General features: G+C 50.3%; 1 protein-coding gene across 2 annotated transcripts in view; it reads right to left on the bottom strand.

The window, feature by feature from the left end:
• Positions 1–20,007, bottom strand: part of LOC147116668 (solute carrier family 66 member 2) — a 125,175-nt gene that overhangs the window by 43,323 nt on the left and 61,845 nt on the right. The gene's annotated exons all lie outside the window — the stretch shown is intronic.

Raw genomic sequence — 20,007 nt, 5'->3', positions numbered from 1 at the left:
CCCTGCACCCGTGGGAAGCCAGCCAGAGTGGCAAAGCCGAGTGTCCGCTCAGTAACATTGGCTTCATCAGTGGCAAAGTTGATATAATTGGCTGACTTGTCAAAGAGGGCATCGGTGACCTGTGTGAGGCATCTGTGGGTGGCCGACTGCGAGATGCCACAAATGTCTGCTGCAGATCCTTGGAAGGAGCCTGAGGTGAAGAAGTTGAGGGCGCTGGTGACTTTGACAGCTACTGTTAAGGCATGCCCACCCGTTCCTCTGGGCTGCAGGCCTTGCTCCAGCAATCTGCAAATGTCTGCGATGACCTGGCGTGATAACCTGAGCCTCCTTTGGCACTGCTGCTCAGTCATGTTGAGGAAGCTCACCTCTGCCTGTATAGCCTGTGTTGGAGGTATCGCCTCCGGCGCGGTGCAGCCCTGCATTGATGCCCTGTCCTGTGGAGCATCAGGGCATTGAGGAGAAGGTTGGTGGTGTTGTTGTTGGTGCTGGTGTGCCTGGTGCTGCTGATGTTGGGGCTGATCATGGGCAGATTCTGAGGACCAAGGTGAGACAGTATAAATGGCACCCATGCTGATGGAAGAGATGGCAGGTCAGGTAGAGTTGACAGAAGCAATCGGTCAATGGTGAGAGAGGTTCTTCCAATGAGATGATACTAGATAGAGACATTGCTGGAAGACTTGCAGCCTGCAGAAAGATCAATCTGTGCTGGAAATGTAGTCAACAACAGCTTCTGCCTGAGGAAAGTGATCAGCTGTCAGGTGGGAGCTTTTAAACTACATTTGATGCTGTCAAGTAATCAGCTGGAGCAATGGCCACTCAACTCAAATTGCAGAGGTACTGGTCATAATCTTCCAATCCTCCTTGGATACGGGGGTGGTGCCAGAGGACTGGAGAATTGCAAATGCTACACCCTTGTTCAAAAAAGGGTGCAAGGATAAACTGAGCAACTACAGGTCAGTCAGCGTAACCTATGTGGTGGGGAAGCTTTTAGAAACAATAATCCAGGACAAAATTAACAGTCACTTGGACAAGTGTGGATTAATTAAGAAAGCCAGCACGGATTTGTTAAAGGAAAATCGTGTTTAACCAACTTGATTGAATTTTTTGATGAGGTAACAGAGAGGGTTGACGAGGGCAATGCGGTTGATGTGATGGACATCCAAACGGCATTTGATAAAGTGCCACATAATAGGCTTGCCAGCAAAGTTGAAGCCCATGGAATAAAAGGGACAGTGGCAGCATGAATACGAAATTGGCTAAGTGACAGGAAACAGAGAGTAGTGGTGAACGGTTGTTTTTTGGACGGGAGGAAGGTAAACAGTGGTGTTCCCCAGGGATCGGTACTTGGACCACTGCTTTTCTTGATATATTAATGATTTGGACTTGTGTGTACAGGGCACTTTTTCAAAATTTGCAGATGACACAAAACTTGGAAGTATAGTGAACAGTGAGGAGGATAGGGATAGACTTCAAAAGGACATAGACAGGCTGGTGGAATGGGCGGACATGTGGCAGATGAAATTTAAAGCAGAAAAGTGCGAAGTGATACATTTTGGTAGGAAGAATGAGGAGAGGCAATATAAAGTAAAGGATACAATTCTAAAGGGGCTGCATGAACAGAGAGACCTGGGGGTATATGTGCACAAATCGTTGAAGGTGGCAGGGCAGGTTGAGAAAGTGGTTAAAAAAGCATATGGGAGCCTGGACTTCATAAGTAGTGGCACAGAGTATAAAAGCACCTCCCAAACCCGCGACCTCTACCACCTAGAAGGACAAGGGCAGCAGACGCATGGGAACACCATCACCTGCACGTTCCCCTCCAAGTTACACACCATCCTGACTTGGAAATATATCACCGATCCTTCATCATCGCTGGGTCAAAATCCTGGAACTCCCTCCCTAACAGCACTGTGGGAGTACCCTCACCACACAGACTGCAGCGGTTCAAGAAGGCGGCTCACCACCACCTTCTCAAGGGCAATTAGGGATGGGCAATTAATGCTGGCCTTGCCAGCGACGCCCACATCCCAGGAATGAATAAACAAAAAAGCCACTTCCCGTTCGGAAGCCGCCTTCACATTAATATTGTGGCCAGGATCTTCCAGCCCTGAGACGAGGACCCAACCAACTGAATTACCCAGTCCAGGTATGAATCGGTCCTCAATGATATCTCTACCTATGGGGAAGAGTTCATTCATGCTGTCTATGTAGATTTCTGCTTTAAAAAAATAATTTGTGTATGTTTCAAAAACTCATGTTTCCCCTTGTTTACCTCTGGTGTTCACTGTAATAGCTCTCATATAACATATTGCTGGAGTGCCCGGCGGTGCCAAGGCTTTTTTGAGGGCATGTTGTTGTTGGAAGAGAGAGAGAGAGCGACTGGGGGGAAGAGAGAGAGCGACTGGGGGGAAGAGAGAGAGCGACTGGGGGGCAGAGAGAGAGCGACTGGGGGGCAGAGAGAGAGTGACTGGGAGGAAGAGAGAGAGCGACTAGGGAGAAGAGAGAGAGCGACTGGGGGGAAGAGAGAGAGAGCGACTGGGGGGAAGAGAGAGAGCGACTGGGGGGAGAAGAGAGAGAGAGAGACTGGGGGAGAAGAGAGAGAGACTGGGGGAGAGAGAGAGAGAGAGAGAGACTGGGGGAGAGAGAAAGAGACTGGGGTGAGAGCGAGAGAGAGGGACTGGGGGAAAGAGAGAGAGAGAGACTGGGGGAGAGAGAGAGAGACGGGGAGAGAGAGAGAGATGGGGAGAGAGAGAGAGAGACTGGGGGGAGAGAGAGACTGGGGGGAGAGAGAGACTGGGGGGAGAGAGAGAGAGGGGGGAGAGAGAGAGGGGAGGAGAGAGAGAGGGGGAGGGAAGGGGGAGAGAGAGGGGGAGGGAAGGGGGAGAGAGAGAGAGGGGGAGGGAGGGGCAGAGAGAGAGGGGGAGGGAGGGGAGGAGGAAGGGAGGGAGGGGGAGGAAGGGAGGGGGGAGGGAGGGGGGAGGGAGGGAGGGAGGGGGGGAGGGAGTGGGGGAGGGAGGGAGGGGGAGGGAGGGGGCAGAGAGAGGGGGAGAGAGAGAGGGGGAGAGAGTGTGAGGGAGGGGCCGGGGAGAGAGGGGGAGGGAGGGGGGCAGGGAGAGAGGGGGAGGGAGGGGGCAGGGAGAGAGGGGGAGGGAGGGGGCAGAGAGAGAGGGGGGAGGGATGGGGCAGAGAGAGAGGGGGAGGGAGGGGGGAGGGAGGGGGAGAGAGAGAGGGGGAGGGAGGGGGAGAGAGAGAGGGGGAGGGAGGGGGAGAGAAAGAGGGGGAGAGAGAGAGGGGGAGGCAGGGGGGAGAGAGAGGGGGAGAGGGGAGAGGGGCGGGGGAGAGGGGGGAGGGGGGAAGAGGGGAGGGGGAGAGGGGAGAGGGGGGAGACGGGGGAGAGGGGACGGGGGAGAGGGGAGAGGGGGAGGAGAGAGAGACAGAGGAAAGGAGAGAGAGAGGGTGAGTGGCCCGCGGCCGCAAATGGAGCCAAGCCCCGGGAACGGGCGTGAGCCGGCTTGAGGCTGTGAGAGACGGCCGGGCCCGGTTGCCGGGGTAACCCTTTCCCCCCTTCCCGAGACCCGCCCCCCGCCCTCCCGAGCCCCACTCTCCGCCCTCCCAAGCCCCGCCCTCCCGAGCCGGCTTCAAGACCGCCGATTGCGGCTGGGTCTGCGCTGGAGCCAAGCCCCAGGGAACGGGCGTGAGCCGGTTTGAGGCTGTGAGAGGGGGCCGGGCCCAGTTGCCGGGGTAACCCTTCCCCCCCTTCCCGCCCTCCCGAGCCCCGCCCCCCCGCCCGAGCCGGCTTCAAGACTGCTGATTCGCTCACGCTCCGGGTTGACGCACGCACTGACTCCCGCCCCGCCCGCCTTTACTAAGATGGCGGCGATGGCTACGCTTGCCTCAGTCCCACGCCGCCAGCCTTTAGAAAGATGGCGGCGATCATGGGCCGCTTGTTGAGCGGGACGGGAGGTGCGTAGCTCAGGCGTGGCTAGGCAACAGAGGCCCAGGCTTCGAGGCCTGCCTGCAAAAACGGTGAAAGGTAGGAAAATGATTGAGGTTAGAGAAAAGATTTACAAATTAATTAGCTTTTTTTAAAAACAATTTGTGTTTTTAAAGCAACTTTTTTTTTTGCTGGAAATCTAGCTTTGAAAAGAAACACGCAGAAAGTGGGAAAAAGAAATGAAGAGTTTGGAATCAAGATGGCAGCCACTCACCTCAACTCAGAAGCATTAGGCCCGCCCACACACGCACTGATTGGTCAACCGTCAGGTCACTGAACTGTAGGATTGGTCAATCGTCACGTCACTCGACTCTAGGATGGCCCGCCCGCACACGCAATGAACCCACCCCCGTGACACAGCGATTGGTCGACCGTCAGGTGGCTCGACTGTATGATTGGTCAACCTTCACATCACTCGATGCTAATGAGTGGATAATGAGCGGAATTTTGAACGTTTTTTGGATACCGTCGGCACAATTTTTGTCCGACCAAAAAGTAAATACGCCTATGAGAGTCCCCTAATGATAAGCTTTCTTTTGATATAACATATGTGTAGGTACGCTCTATAACTTTTGATTGTATAGCCGGACAGACAGACAGACAGAGAGACAGACAGAGAGACATACTGTTTTATATATATAGATGCATATTATTGCCTGCTAGAAAGCCCTGTGGTGAAAGACTTTCTAGTCACCTACTGCAAAAGTGACTTCCAAAATTGTAAGTGGATTGAATAATTCTGTTAACACATGAAAACTTTAATCAGTGATGGATTGGCTAATGCCTGGACCAGGTACTTGGAATATGTTTGGTACATGCCTCAGTCTAAACAGTGGTTCAGCAGCTCTGTCACCACACTCCGCGAGATTCAAAGGATAGACTTCAAGGGGACATAGACTCAAAGGAGCCTTATAAGATCACAGATATATGCACCGCACATATTAACATACAAAATGAGAGCAAAGCCATAATTCCCCCAAACACAAGTATTATTGATTTGAATTAGCATTTGTAGCATATCAATCCAATTATTTCTACATTGAACTATTAAGAAAAGAGAATCATTAATACAGTTTCAATATGCATAGAAGTCCAATTCAAAGTACTCAGCATATATTTTATTTAGGCCATAAATTTAGGATCGTCACATAAATCATATCCGCTTCTTCTTAGGCAGTCCCTTGGAACCAAGGATGACTTGCTTCCACATTAAAAAATGAGTTCTCAGATGACTGATGAGTCCAATGCGGGACCTACAGACTCTGTCACAGGTGGGGCAGACGGTGGTTGAAGGGGCGGGTGGGTCGGGTGCTTGGGTTGACGTGCGCTCCTTGTGCTGCCTGCGCTTGGCTTCCGCTTGTTCGCGGCGAAGAGACTCGAGGTGTTCGGCGCCTTCCCGGATGCTTCTCCTCCACTTTGTGCAGTCTTGGGCCAGGGATTCCCAGGTGTCGGTGGGGATGTTACACTTTTTCAAGGCGGCTTTGAGAGTGTCCTTGAAGTGTTTCCTCTGCCCACCTGGGGCTCTCTTGCTGTGCCAGAGCTCCGAGTAGAGCGCTTGTTTTGGGAGTCTCATATCGGGCATGTGGACAATGTGACCCACCCATCGGAGCTGCTCGAGCGTGGTCAAAGCTTCGATGCTGGGGATGTTGGCCTGAGCAAGAACACCGACGTTGGTGCGCCTATCCTGCCAATGGATTTGCAGGATCTTGTGGAGGCAGCGTTGGTGGTACCTCTCCAGTGCTTTGAGGTGCCTGCTGTACATGGTCCTGCTGCACAGTAGTCAAAAACTAGGTTAGGTTTTGTCAGAGTTAGAAACAACAGGGCAAAATAGATTACAGTCAACATCAGCAGTTATTAATGGAGCTATGAATACATTCCAATTAATGTCTACACCTCTTTATTCAACTGCTTTATGTGACGGTATGACTGTATGTGGAACAGTAAATAGATCAACATGTACAGTGACAGTACTAATGGGATGAAGCACAGAATTGACATACCCTATGATGAACAGTTTCAGTTGATTATTTGTTAAATTTTTCTTAAAAGAACGGAATAGGAACTTAAGACAAAATACAATGGCCCGGATTTTGCGGGAGGCTATCAGCACTCACCATTATGGAGTAAATCGGACAGCAACTTCCAGCTTCCGCACATGCGCAGTTAAACATGGAAATCAGGAAGTTGCTGTCCGAGGTGCCCTGTGTTGTCCTCAAAGGAAGGTACGCAGTCTGAAAATAAATAAAAGTCTACTCTATCTGTAAATTGGCAATCCAAATATTTTTGCGTAAGCAGCGAGCGAGTACTGATGGCCGTATTGTAGGGATTGGTCGGAAAAGATACTCAGAGTGGCAGCCGGTAAAAGCAAAATACTGTAGATGCTGGAAATCTGAAACAAAAAGATAAAATGCTGGGAACACACAGCAGGTCAGGCAGGGTTAAATTAACTGTTTTGATGAAGGTTCTGCACCCAAAATGTTAACTTGTCTGTTCTCTCCACAGATGCTGACAGTCCTGCTGTCTGTTTCCAGTGTTTCTGTTTTTGTCTTTGATATACCTTGCTGTGGTTATTTTCCTGTGATTAATGGAGGCCCCAAAATTGCCCTAAGACTCATTAGTCAGTACACCAATTCTGCCTCATGAGTCCTTTATGCTAAGGATGTATTAGCTGCCTTTTGTTTCCAAACCTTCAAAATTATATTCCTGGAAAAATTGGATGTTATCATAACAGAGATTCCTTGTCTAAATATTCCAGGATACTTAACTTTTATGAGATAGGCAAAATGGAAAAGGAGGAGGGGCAGCCCTGATAATAAAGGATGGGATAAAGACAGTAGAGAGAAAGGATCTGAGCTCCGAAAATCAAGAAGTAGAATCAGTTTGGGTGGAGCTAAGAAACAGCAAGGGGCAGAAAACATTGGTGGGAGTTGTTTATATACCCCCAAACAGTAGTTGTAATGTAGGGCAGAGTATAAATCAGCAAATTAGAGGCACATGTAACAAGGGTAACACAGTAATCATGGGGGACTTTAATCTATATATATTAAACAGTATGTCTCTCTGTCTCTCTGTCTGTCTGTCTGTCCGGCTATACAATCAAAAGTTATAGAGCATACCTACACATGTGTTATATCAAAAGAAAGCTCATCATTAGGGGACTCTTGTAGGCATATTTACTTTTTGGTCGGACAAAAATTGTTCGCACATTATACAAAAAACCTTCAAAATTCCACTCATTATCCACTCATTAGCATTGACTGACGTCAAGGTCGACCAATCCTGTGCCGTCATGATTGACCAATCCTACAGTTCAGTCACCTGATGGTTGACCAATCGGTATGTGTGTGGGCGGGACTAATCGTTTTCACCTCAGGGGTCTGTCAGCCATTATACAGCAGCCAGGGCAGCTAAAAACTTTGCTAATCCAGGTCAGTTTCTTTTTTAAAAAAAATAAGATTTACCAAAAATGTTTTATAAGTACTTTAACTTTCATCTTTGAAGGTATTAAAAGCTAGAAATGTTTAGGTTAAAAAACAGTGCAAAACGGGCCTAGGCTTCTCCAACTGCCGACAGCTCAAATCCAGTCCCAGGCTCCCGGCCCACACATCCACCAGCCCCAAAATTGCCCTGCAACGCGGGGCTCCCCTGCTAGTCTACATATAAACTGGGCAAACCAAATTGGCAGTAAGAGTGTGGAGGACAAATTCATGGAATGTATACAAGATAGTTTTCTAGATCAGTATATTGAGGAACCTCCTAGGGAACAAGCTATTTTAGATCTAGTATTGTGCAATGAGAAAGGGTTAATTAATAACCTTGCAGTAAAGGGGCCCTTAGGGAAGAGTAACCATAATATGATAGAATTTTATATTAAGTTTGAAAGTGACTTAGTTAAATCTGAAAATAGGGTCTTAAATCTAAACAATGCAAACTACGTAGGTATGAGGGGCGAGTTGGCTAAGGTAGATTGGGAAACTACATTAAAAGTTATGATGGTAGACAAGCAATGGGTAGCATTTAAGGAATTCATACATAATTTACAACAAATATACATTCCTTTAAGGCACAAAAACCCCACAGGAAAAGTGGTCCAACCGTGGCTAACAAGAGAAGTTAAAGATAGTATTAGATCAAAGGAAAAGGCCTATAATGTTGCCAAAAAGAGTAGTTAGCCTGAGGGTTGGGAGGATTTTAGAATTCAGCAAAGGAAGACCAAGAAATTGATAACGAAAGGGAAAATAGAATATGAGAGTAAACTAGCGAGAGGCATAAAAACAGACTGTAAAAGCTTCTATAGGTATGTAAAAAGGAAACGATTAGCGAAAGTAAATGTGGGTCCCTTACAGGCAGAGACAGGAGAAATTATAATGGGGAATAAGGAAACGGCAGAGAAATTAAACAAATACTTTGGCCGCGATTTTATCATCGGTGGCGGGGTGGGTGTGGGTCTGGTGGTCGGCGGGTCCCGGTCCCGCCTCGGCTTTCAACCGGTAAAAAAATTAGATTTTGCCCTAATTGGGCAATTGATTCCCTGTGTGTGCGCTCCCCTGGCCAAATACTGTTTTGGGTCTGGAACTCGCCTCTGCTGACGTCTGTGAGCCATTTGCATTTAAGGGGCCCATGCAGCCTTGGTTCATTCTCTTATTTTTTGCTTCTGGATTGTCTACTCTGCTGGCTACTGCCGACATGGCCACCTCAAGGGCGAAGGCCTCACCACGATTTGCTGCTGACTCCCTCCATGCTCTTGTGGGGGGAGTCAGAGGGCGCAAGGAGGTACTCTTCCCATCCTCTGGGAGGAAGAAGCCACCACAGCAGACCAAAGCTGTGTGGCTGCAAATTGCACAGGAGGTCAGCTCCAGATCGATCTGCATTCGAACCTGGGTGCAGTGCCAAAAAAGGTTCAATGACCTGGTCCGCTCAGGGAAAGTGAGTATAACATCAGCATTACCCTCAATCTGTTCCCCATCTCCTCTCATCATCAGCACTCTGCATTGTCAACCTACTCCTCCACATCCCACTTTACCCTTACATCCCTTGCACCCTTAACCATCCCTCTCTCCCTATGTACACAATGTGGTAAACCACTTTTATCGTTCACTATCGTTACACTATGGTTATCACTGTTTATATCGTTACACTATGGTTATCACTGTTTACACTGTTGTATCACTACACAAGGTTACCTCTTGCCACGCTGTTATACCTGGGCTGACCACAGCTGACTCCGCCCATGGCTCCGCCTGCTTGCCCAGGTATAAAGGTGGTCGACTGGCTGGTATTCCTCCTTGTTGGACCCGATCACCCACGAGGGTGGGCTCTGTTATTTAGCCAATAAAAACCTATAGTTACTAACTTAACTCGTCGCTTTTCATGAACTGAATTGATAGGTATATCAATTTTATTGGCTAAATTTTGAAATGTCTGTACCGGAGCAGCCAAACGACCAGCCAAACGAACAGCCCCAGCCAAACGGCCAGCTACAACAGCCCCAGCAGCCGGCCTGGCTGCAAGCCCTCCGACCGCCGTACCTGGATCTAAACCCACAGGCTGCAAATTCAGCCCTCGACTTCGAACACTGGCTGAGCTGCTTCGAAGCCTACCTGGGAGAATCCGGCGGGCCTCCGGTATCCAAACTAAGAGTTCTGACCGCCCAGGTGAGCCCTAAAGTATTTGCACTCATCCGGGACATTGCTACATACGAGGACGCCCTCAACCTGCTAAAAGAGCAGTTCCGGAGCCCTGTAAACTCAATGTACGCCAGGCATCTCCTAAGATCCCGCTCGCAACAGCCAGGAGAGTCGGTTGATGATTTCTTACGGGCGCTACAAATACTCGGCAGGGACTGTGACTTTAAAGCCGTAACAGCTGCAGAACATACCGATGGAAATATCCGCGATGCCTTCGTGAAAGGCCTTCGGTCAGACTACTCACGGCAAAGACTGCTGGAATCAAAGGACCTCGACCTGAAAATAGCTGCTATCCTCGCTCGCTCCTTGGAAGTGGCCCATCAGGACCTCGAGGCGTACTCCAGGTACTGTGCTGCGCGACCCTGGGACTCGGGCCCGACTCCGGCCGCAATACCCCTCGCACCGCCGCCCCTGGGGCCTACCACAGCGTCGGTGTCCCGGAACCGATCGGGACCGCCACCCCCCGGTACCGGCTGCGACATCGGAGCCCCGCGATCGGGCCGCCGGCTGCTTCTTCTGTGGCCAGGCGAAACACCCAAGGGCGCGCTGCCCTGCAAGAAATGCGACCTGCTCCGACTGCCACAAGAAAGGCCACTTCGCGAAGGCCTGCAGGGGGAAAGCCACAGACGCCAGCAGTGCCTCATGCGAGTTGTGGGGGCGGCCATCTTTCATCAAGGCCACAGATGCCAGCATCACCTCGTGTGAGTCGTGGGGGCGGCCATCTTTGATCAAGGCCACCGACGCCGGCAGTGCCTCATGTGAGTTGTGGGGGCGGCCATCTTCTCCGCCATTTTGCTCAACGTCGTGGGCGCCGCCATTTTGTTCACCACACTCGACCGCCACCTTGTCTCCAGACCTGACCACCGCCTCACCCGCAGACTGCAGCAGCTCGCTCAGCCATACACTAGCCTCCGTCACACTTGACCAAGCTCGCCCGCATCACCTGTCCAAGTCCATGATGGACATCAAAGTAAACGGCCACGCCACGACCTGCCTGTTCGACAGCGGAAGTACGGAGAGTTTCATCCATCCAGACACGGTGAGCCGCTACTCCCTCACTGTCCGGCCAACGCGCAATCGGATCTCGATGGCGTCGAGGTCCCATTCAACAGACATCAGCGGCTACTGTGTTGTGACCCTGTCGGTTAGGGGCACGGAGTATAAAAATTTTAAACTTCTCGTCCTGCCCCAGCTCTGCGCTGCCGTCCTACTAGGGCTGGATTTCCAATGCCACCTCCAAAGTGTCACCTTGGCATACGGTGGATCCCTCCCCCCCCTCACAGTCTACAACCAGCAATTCCTAAACTGCCCACCGCGCACCACCTGCGGCCTCTCCACCCTCAAAGTCCCGCCCCCCTCCCTGTTCGCTAACCTCACCCGCGACTGTAAACCCGTCGCTACCAAGAGCAGGCGGTACAGCGCCGGGGACAGAGCTTTTATTAGCTCCGAGGTGCAGCGACTCCTGAAGGAGGGGATCATCGAGGGAAGCAACAGCCCCTGGCGTGTCCAGGTCGTAGTCGTTAAGACCGGCGATAAGCACCGCCTGGTCATCGACTACAGCCAAACCATAAACCGGTACACCCAGCTGGACGCATACCCCCTTCCCCGCATATCTGATATGGTCAATCAGATTGCACAGTACCGGGTATTCTCTACCATCGACCTTAAGTCGGCCTATCACCAACTCCCTATCCGCCCTGAGGACCGCCAGTATACCGCCTTCGAGGCGAATGGCCACCTCTACCACTTCCTTAGGGTTCCCTTCGGCGTCACCAACGGGGTTTCGGTCTTCCAAAGGGAGATGCACCGGATGGTTGACCAGAACGGGCTGCATGCCACGTTCCCTTATCTAGATAACGTCACCATCTGCGGCCGCGACCGGCAGGACCATGATGTTAATCTGGAGAAATTCCTCCGTACGGCCCAACGGCTGAACCTCACCTACAATAAGGAGAAATGTGTGTTTAACACCTCGCGCCTTGCCATCCTCGGCTGCGTAGTAGAGAATGGAGTCATCGGCCCCGACCCCGAAAGAATGCGGCCCCTCATGGAGCTTCCCCTCCCCCACTGTCCAAAGGCGCTGAAGAGAACCCTGGGGCTCTTCGCTTACTATGCCCAATGGGTGCCCAATTATGCGGACAAAGCCAGACCCCTCATGAAGTCCACCTCCTTCCCCCTCACAGCAGAAGCATGCGCAGCCTTCTCCCTCATAAAGGGAGACATTGCTAAGGCCACAATGCACGCGGTGGATGAGTCTATCCCTTTCCAAGTGGAGAGCGATGCATCCGACTTCGCCCTAGCTGCAACCCTTAACCAGGCGGGGAGACCTGTGGCCTTCTTCTCAAGGACCCTCCAGGGCCCTGAGATCCGACACTCTTCTGTCGAGAAGGAGGCCCAGGCGATCGTGGAGGCAGTACGACGCTGGAGGCATTACCTGGCAGGCAAACGATTTACCCTCCTCACCAGCGTTCGGTCGCTTTTATGTTTAATAACAAGCTGAGGGGCAGAATCAAGAACGACAAGATCTTGAGCTCTCCACCTACGATTACGATATCTTGTACCGGCCTGGTAAACTGAACGAACCCCCAGATGCTCTATCACGAAGTACATGCGCCAACGCGCAAATTGATAGACTGCAGACCCTTCACAACGACCTCTGCCACCCCGGGGTCACCAGACTTTACCACTTCATTAAGGCCCGCAACCTGCCCTACTCCATCGAGGAGGTCAGGACCATGACCAGGAACTGCCAAACCTGTGCCGAATGCAAACCGCATTTCTATAGGTCGGACAGAGCAAGCCTGATCAAGGCCACCCGCCCCTTCGAGCGCTTGAGCATCGATTTTAAGGGGCCCCTCCCGTCCTCTGACCGTAATGTGTACTTCCTCAACATTATTGACGAGTACTCCCGTTTCCCCTTTGCCTTCCCCTGCCCAGACATGACCAGTACCATGGTCATCAAATGCCTGAACGACCTCTTCGCCTTGTTCGGGTTCCCGAACTATATACATAGCGACCGGGGCTCATCCTTCATGAGCGAGGAACTTCGCCAGTTCCTACTAGCGAGAGGTATTGCTGCAAGCAGGACCACCAGCTACAACCCCCGAGGGAACGGCCAGGTGGAAAGAGAGAACGCGACAGTCTGGAAGGCCGTTCTCTTAGTCTTAAAGTCTAAGGGCCTCCCAACCTCTCGCTGGCAGGAAGTCCTCCCAGCAGCGCTGCATTCCATCCGGTCACTGCTTTGCACTGCCATTAACGCCACCCCCCAGGAACGAATGTTTGTTTTCCCCAGGAAGTCGACTACGGGAACCTCGCTACCAACATGGCTGACTTCTCCGGGGCCCGTCTTGCTGCGGAAGCACATGAGGGCCCATAAAACGGACCCCCTGGTCGAGAGGGTGGACCTCCTGCACGCCAACCCCCAGTACGCCTATGTGGCATACCCAGACGGGCGGGAGGACACAGTCTCCTTACGAGTCCTCGCACCCTCGGGCACCCCTGAGACACCACCGTTACCCCCCACCACTCCCCCAAATCCAGCCCCGGTAGACGGCATGCCGGAACCCCATGAGCCTTCGCCGACCACGCAGACACCAGCCTTAACTTCGAATACTACACCTCCGCCGCCGCTGCTGCGCCGATCAGAAAGGCTTACGAGGCCTCCGGATAGACTGACATACCCGAACTGGTAGTACACTTCACCCCGCCGGACTCAAATTTAAATAAGGGGTGAATGTGGTAAACCACTTTTATCGTTCACTATCGTTACACTATGGTTATCACTGTTTATATCGTTACACTATGGTTATCACTGTTTACACTGTTGTATCACTACACAAGGTTACCTCTTGCCACGCTGTTATGCCTGGGCTGACCACAGCTGACTCCGCCCATGGCTCCGCCTGCTTGCCCAGGTATAAAGGTGGTCGACTGGCTGGTATTCCTCCTTGTTGGACCCGATCACCCACGAGGGTGGGCTCTGTTATTTAGCCAATAAAAACCTATAGTTACTAACTTAACTCGTCGCTTTTCATGAACTGAATTGATAGGTATATCACACAATCACTTCACTATTCGACTATGCTGCCCTCACACTCCCTATCACTGTTATGCAATGCCAACAACTAACAATGCACAGGGAAGGCCCTTGGTATTGGCACCTTACTCCGTCTTTGTCTCCTTCTAAGCATCTGTGCTATGGCTTCTCTGCACTCACTCCATCATTCTCACTCAAACTCCACTTGTGTCACTCACTGCAGGAAAAGAGAACCCACAATAAAAGGGAGAGGGCTAGGACAGGAGGAGGGCCACCTTCAATTGCCCATTTGACCAATGCTGAGGAGGCTGCCCTCGAAAACATCGGAGGTGATGAGGATCTGGAAGTGGGGGACGGTCAGACGGGTGCAGCAGAGCAAGCTGGTGACAGAATAGATTTGCACCTCTTTCATTTACATTGCATGAGTGACTGATATGGCATCTGATGCTCATACAGATTGACTTATGAAGATCTGCATTATTTCATGTGCATGCTACGTTAATATCACATGTGTAACTCATGCCTTTACTCCCCCACAGGACCATCGACAGCCCCTCTCCCCACTGTCCAGGAGGAACAGCCTGAGCCTGAAGACTCCTCAGAGGAACCTGCAACCTCTGAGGGCACAGCGTCAGCAGAATTAAGTGCACCCAGCACCAGCGCAGATACGCACAACTCGATGGGACCTTCAGGAGATAGAGTAGTGTTGTCACCTGGTATATCACAGCTCACAAGTGAGCATCAGTAGATGGTGGGGACAGGGACAGCAGTGGAGAGTCCTCGTCGGAGGCCGTAGGGCGCTCCCAGCTTCGCTCAGCTGCATGTGGACCCTGTGCCTCCGTGTCCATCCAGAAAGAGTGCGGTGCTGGAACTCCTGGGATAGGTGCAGGAGTCTCTGGCAGATTTTGTCTCCAGGGTGACTGCGCGTGTGGAGAGGATGGAGGAGTCCATGTCTAACATGAGCAGTGCCTTTGTGGAGGCAATGGCGCATGAATGCACCAACACGGATAGGATGGCAACCTCCGTGGAAAGGATGGCTACCTCCATGGAAAGGGTGGCTACGGTCACGGTAAAGAAATTATTAGTAGTAAAAAAACAGTACTAGCAAAATTAATGGGACTAAAAGTCGATAAATCCCAAGGACCGGATGACCTACATCCTAGGGTTTTGAAAGAGGTGGCCGTTGGGATAGTGGACACATTGCTTGTCATCTTCCAAAATTCTATAGATTCTGGAATGGTTCCTGCAGATTGGAGGATAGTAAATGTAACCCCGCTATTTAAGAAAGGAGGGAGAGCGAAAACAGGGAACTACAGACCTGTTAGCCTCACATCAGTAGTTGGGAAAATGCTGGAATCTATTATAAAGGATGCAATAACTGGGCACTTAGAAACTAATAGTAAGATTGGGCAGAGTCAACATGAATTTATGAAAGGGAAATCCTGTTCAACAAACCCATTGGAGTTCTTTGAGGATGTAACTAGAGGAGTAGACAAAGGGGAACCGGTAGATGTGGTTTATTTGGATTTTCAGAAGGCCTTCAATAAGGTCCCACACAGGAGGTTGGTGAACAAAATTAGTGCACATGGAATTGGGGGTAATATAATAGCATGGATTGAGAATTGGTTAACAGACAGAAAACGGGTCTTTTTCAGGATGGCAGGCTATGACTAGTGGGGTACTGCAAGGATCGGTGCTTAGGCCCCAGCTATTCACAATCTATATCAATGATTTGGATGAGGGGACTAAATGTAACATTTCCAAATTTGCTGATGATACAAAGCTAGGTGGCAGTGTCAGTTGTGAAGAGGATGTGAAGAGGCTTCAAGGGGATCTTGACAGGCTCCGTGAGTGGGTGAGAACATGGCAGATGGAATATAATGTGGATAAATGTGAAGTTATCCACTTTGGTAGAAAAAACAGAAAGGCAGAGTATTTATTAAATGGTGAAAGATTGGGGAATGCAGATGCTCAAAGGGACCTGGGTGTCCTTGTACCTGAGTCACTGAAAGTGAATGTGCAGGTGCAGCAAGCCATTAGGAAGGCAAATGGTATGCTGGCTTTCATTACAAGAGGATTTGAGTACAGGAGTAAAGAAGTCTTACTCCAATTATATAGGGCCTTGGTGAGACCACACCTGGAGTACTGTGTGCAATTTTGGTCTCCTTACCTAAGGAAGGATACACTTGCCATAGAGGGGGTGCAACAAAGGTTCACGAGATTGATTCCTGGGATGGCGGGACTGTCGTATGAGAAGAGATTGAGTAAACTAGGCCTGTATTCTCGAATTCAGAAGAATGAGAGGGGATCTCATTGAAGCATACAAAATTATTACAGAACTTGATAGGGTGGATGCTGGAAGAATGTTTCCCTTGGCTGGAGTGTCTCGAACCAGGAGCCACAGCCTCAGGATAAAGGGTAGGTCATTCAGGACTGAGATGAGAAGAAATTTCTTCACACGGGTGGTGAATCTTTGGAATTCTCTACCCCAGAGGGCTGTGGAGGCTCAGTCATTGGGTATATTCAAAACAGAAGTCAATAGATTTCTGACTAGTAAGGGCATCAAGGGATATGGCGATAGGGCCGGTGAATGGAGTTGAGGCAGAAGATCAGCAATGAACTCATTGAATGATGGAGCAGGCTCGAAGGGCCAAATGGCCTATTCCTGCTCCTATTTCTTATGTTCTTATGTTCGTATGGAGGAAATAAGTCGCCAGAGTCAGCAAAACATGGTGTATGTTCAGAATAGACTGACATCTCTGGAGGAGCGATGGGCAGCTATTGAACAGAGAAACCAGAGCTTCATGGGAGTCCTTTTAAGTAGGACTGCCAGTGCAGAGACGGGTCCTCATGGCCCCCCTGATGTGCAGCAAGGTGCTGTCAAGCCACTTGCTAGCACTGAAGTGGGACTGACCCATGAGAGGGATGTTGGTGGCAGACAACAAGGAAGTGGGGGCTCCTCACCAAGTGCTCACACTCCCATGCCACTGAGTAGTCCTCGGTCAGAGCCCCACCAGAGTCCTCACCCAACTAAGTTGGGCGTCTCAGCCCCTGCACAGACGCAGGAGGAGCAGACTGTTGCCGAGCCCTCACAGTCTCGCAAACCCAGAGGACACCCGCCAAATGTTTCGAAGCAGGAGCAGCATGAAAGTGAGCAAGGTGCCTCCACATCTGCTGAAGCCACAGGGGAGACACACGTAGAAGCACGCGTTAGAGGAAGATGAAGCACAATTAGTCACAAGGGTAATCACTTGTATGTTCTGTTCTGTTGTCTTTTGTTTTATTTAATATTTGACATTCTCATCCTTTTGTGAATGGATTAAACAGAAGTGAAGACAAACAGTTGAAGTTCTGGCCTATGTGATCTCGGAAATGGAAGTTACATATTGAAGGATCAGGGCGACTTGCATTTGTAATGATGGTGGTGAGAGTGATAGGAACCCACAAGTTTTGTATATTTTGTATGGTGTGTTAAGAAGATGCCAGCCACATTTGTTTGATTTATCTACATAAGCGAATCTGGCAAAGATTAGTGCATCCCTTGCATCACGGGCAGCAATGTGCTCGCGTGCTGCTGGAACTGGCGCATCTGCCTCCGCAAGATCTTCCTCCTCCTCATCTGAGGAGGCCATGTGCTGAGCCACTTGTTCCTCAGGCAGCTGCAAGACATGATGCTGTGAAATGTTGTGCAGTGCACAGCAGACCATGACGATTCTGGAGACCCTGGCTGCTGAATACTGTAGGGCTCTACCTGATCTATCAAGACATCTGAATCGCATGTTCAGCAAGCCGATGGTTTGCTCGATAATGGATCTGGTCGAAATGTGGCTGGTATTGTAGCGCTCCTCAGCTTCGTTCGATGGCCTCCTCAACGCCGTCATCAGCCACGTCTTCAGGAGATAGCCCTTGTCTCCAAGTAGCCATCCGGAAAGTTGCTTTGGCAGCTTGAAGCGCGCAGGCACACTAGACTGCCGCAGGATGAATGAGTCATGACAAATGCCAGGGTACTTTGCGCAAACATGCATAATGTTCTTCCTGTAGTTACACACCAGCTGCACGTTGAGTGGAAGCCCTTGCGGTTGACAAAACAGCTGGGTTGTGATGGGGTGCAGTAAGGACCACATGTGTGCAGTCAATGATGCCCTGCACCCTTGGCAAGCTGGACATATTTGCAAAGCCAAGCGGTTACACTTGCTTGATCCGTGGAGAAGTGTATATAATTGTCCGCCTTGGCAAAGAGGGCATCGGTTACCTGCGTGATGCAAGTGCGTGTGGCCGACTGGGAGATGCCGCTGATGTCTGCTGATGAGACCTTGAAGGACCCTGAAGCAAAAAAATTGAGGGTGGTGGTGACTTTGACAGCCACTGGTAAGGGGTGTCCACCCGCTCCTCTGGGCTCCAGGTGTTGGTGCAGCATTGTGCAGATGTCAGCGACTACCTCTCACGAAAGTCTCAGCCTCCTTTGGCACTGTTGCTCAGTCATGTTGAGGAAGGTCATCCTCGGCCTGTAAACCCTGTGTTGGGGTATCTCCTGCAGCGACGTGCAGCCCTGCGCTGATGCCTTCTGCCCTGTGCACCATCAGGTGGCTGAGCAAGAGGTTGGCGCTCCTGCTGTTGGTGCTCCTGTTGTGCCAAATGGCAGACCAATTGAATACATATTTTGGTTCTGTCTTCACAAAGGAGGACGCAAATAACCTCCCAGAGGTGTCGGGGAACATAGGATCTGATGAAAGGGAGGAACTAAAGAAATCAGTATTTGTAGGGAAATGGTGTTAGGGAAATTGATGGGATTGAAGGCCGATAAATCCCCAGGGCCTGATAATCTACATCCTAGGGTACTTAAGGAAGTGGCCCTAGAAATAGTTGATGCTTTGCTGATCATCTTCCAGCATTCGATGGAATCTGGAACAGTACCCATGGATTGGAGGGTAGCTAATGTTACCCCACTATTCAAAAAAGGTGGTAGAGAGAAAACGGGGAATTACAGACCGGTAAGCCTGACATCGGTAGTGGGGAAAATGCTAGAGTCCATTATAAAAGATGTAATAGCAGAGCACTTGGAAAACAGTGACAGGATTGGACAAAGTCAACATGGATTTACAAAAGGTAAATCGTGCTTGACTAATCTACTGGAATTTTTTGAGGATGTAACTGGTAAAATAGATAAGGGAGAACCAGTGGATGTGGTGTATCTGGACTTTCAGAAGGCTTTCGATAAGGTCCCGCATAAGAGATTAGCGTGTAAAGTTAAGGCACATGGGATTGGGGACAAGGTATTGACTTGGATAGAGAACTGGTTAGCAGACAGAAAGCAAAGAGTTGGAATAAATGGGTCTTTTTCCGAGTGTCAGGCAGTGACTAGTGGGATATCGCAGGGATCGGTCCTTGGGCCCTAGCTATTCACAATATATATTAATGATCTAGACAAGGGAACTAGATGTAATATCTCCAAATTTGCCGACGACACAAAGCTGGGTGGGCGTGTGTGCTGTGAGGAGGATGCTGAGAAACTCCAGGATGATTTGGACAGGTTGGGTGATTGGGCAAAAGCATGGCAGATGCAATATAACGTGGATAAGTGCGAGGTTATCCACTTTGGTGGCAAAAACAGGAAGGCAGATTATTATCTGAATGGCAATAGATTGGGAGAAGGGGAAGTGCAAAGAGACCTGGGTGTCCTTGTGCACCAGTCACTGAAGGTAAGCATGCAGGTGCAGCAGGCAGTTAAGAAGGCAAATGGCATGTTGGCCTTTGTAGCGAGAGGGTTTGAGTACAGGAACAAGGTGTGGTAAACCACTGTTTGTATTCCTGTTTGTCCTGTTTGTATTCCACTGTGTACATGCCTGGACATGCCTCGGCTGACTCCTCCCACAGGTCCTAGTATAAAGGTGACTGCTCCCCAGCCCTTTGTATCCTGGACCGGGCGACCACGCGAGGCAGACCTCCATTCTGTTGTTAATAAAAGCCTTTAGTTACTCTTCTAACTCTCAGTCTTTTATGAGTAATTGATAGCGCATCACAAGGATGTCTTGCTACAGTTATACAGGGCCTTGGGGAGACCACACCTTGAGTATTGTGTGCAGTTTTGGTCGCCTTATCTGAGGAAGGATGTTCTTGCCATGGAAGGAGTTTAGCGAAGATTCACCAGGCTGATACCTGGGATGGCAGGAATGACGTATGAGAAGAGATTGGGTCGATTGGGTTTGTACTCGCTGGAGTTTAGAAGAATGAGAGGGGATCTCGTTGAAACTTATAAAATTCTGACAGGACTGGACAGACTAGATGCAGGA

The sequence above is a fragment of the Somniosus microcephalus genome, chromosome 6 (genome assembly GCF_052327205.1).
Source record: "Somniosus microcephalus isolate GS21.2 chromosome 6, FLI_Smic_1.0, whole genome shotgun sequence".
NCBI lineage: Eukaryota > Metazoa > Chordata > Chondrichthyes > Squaliformes > Somniosidae > Somniosus > Somniosus microcephalus.
This window is presented reverse-complemented; position numbering and strand designations above follow the sequence as displayed.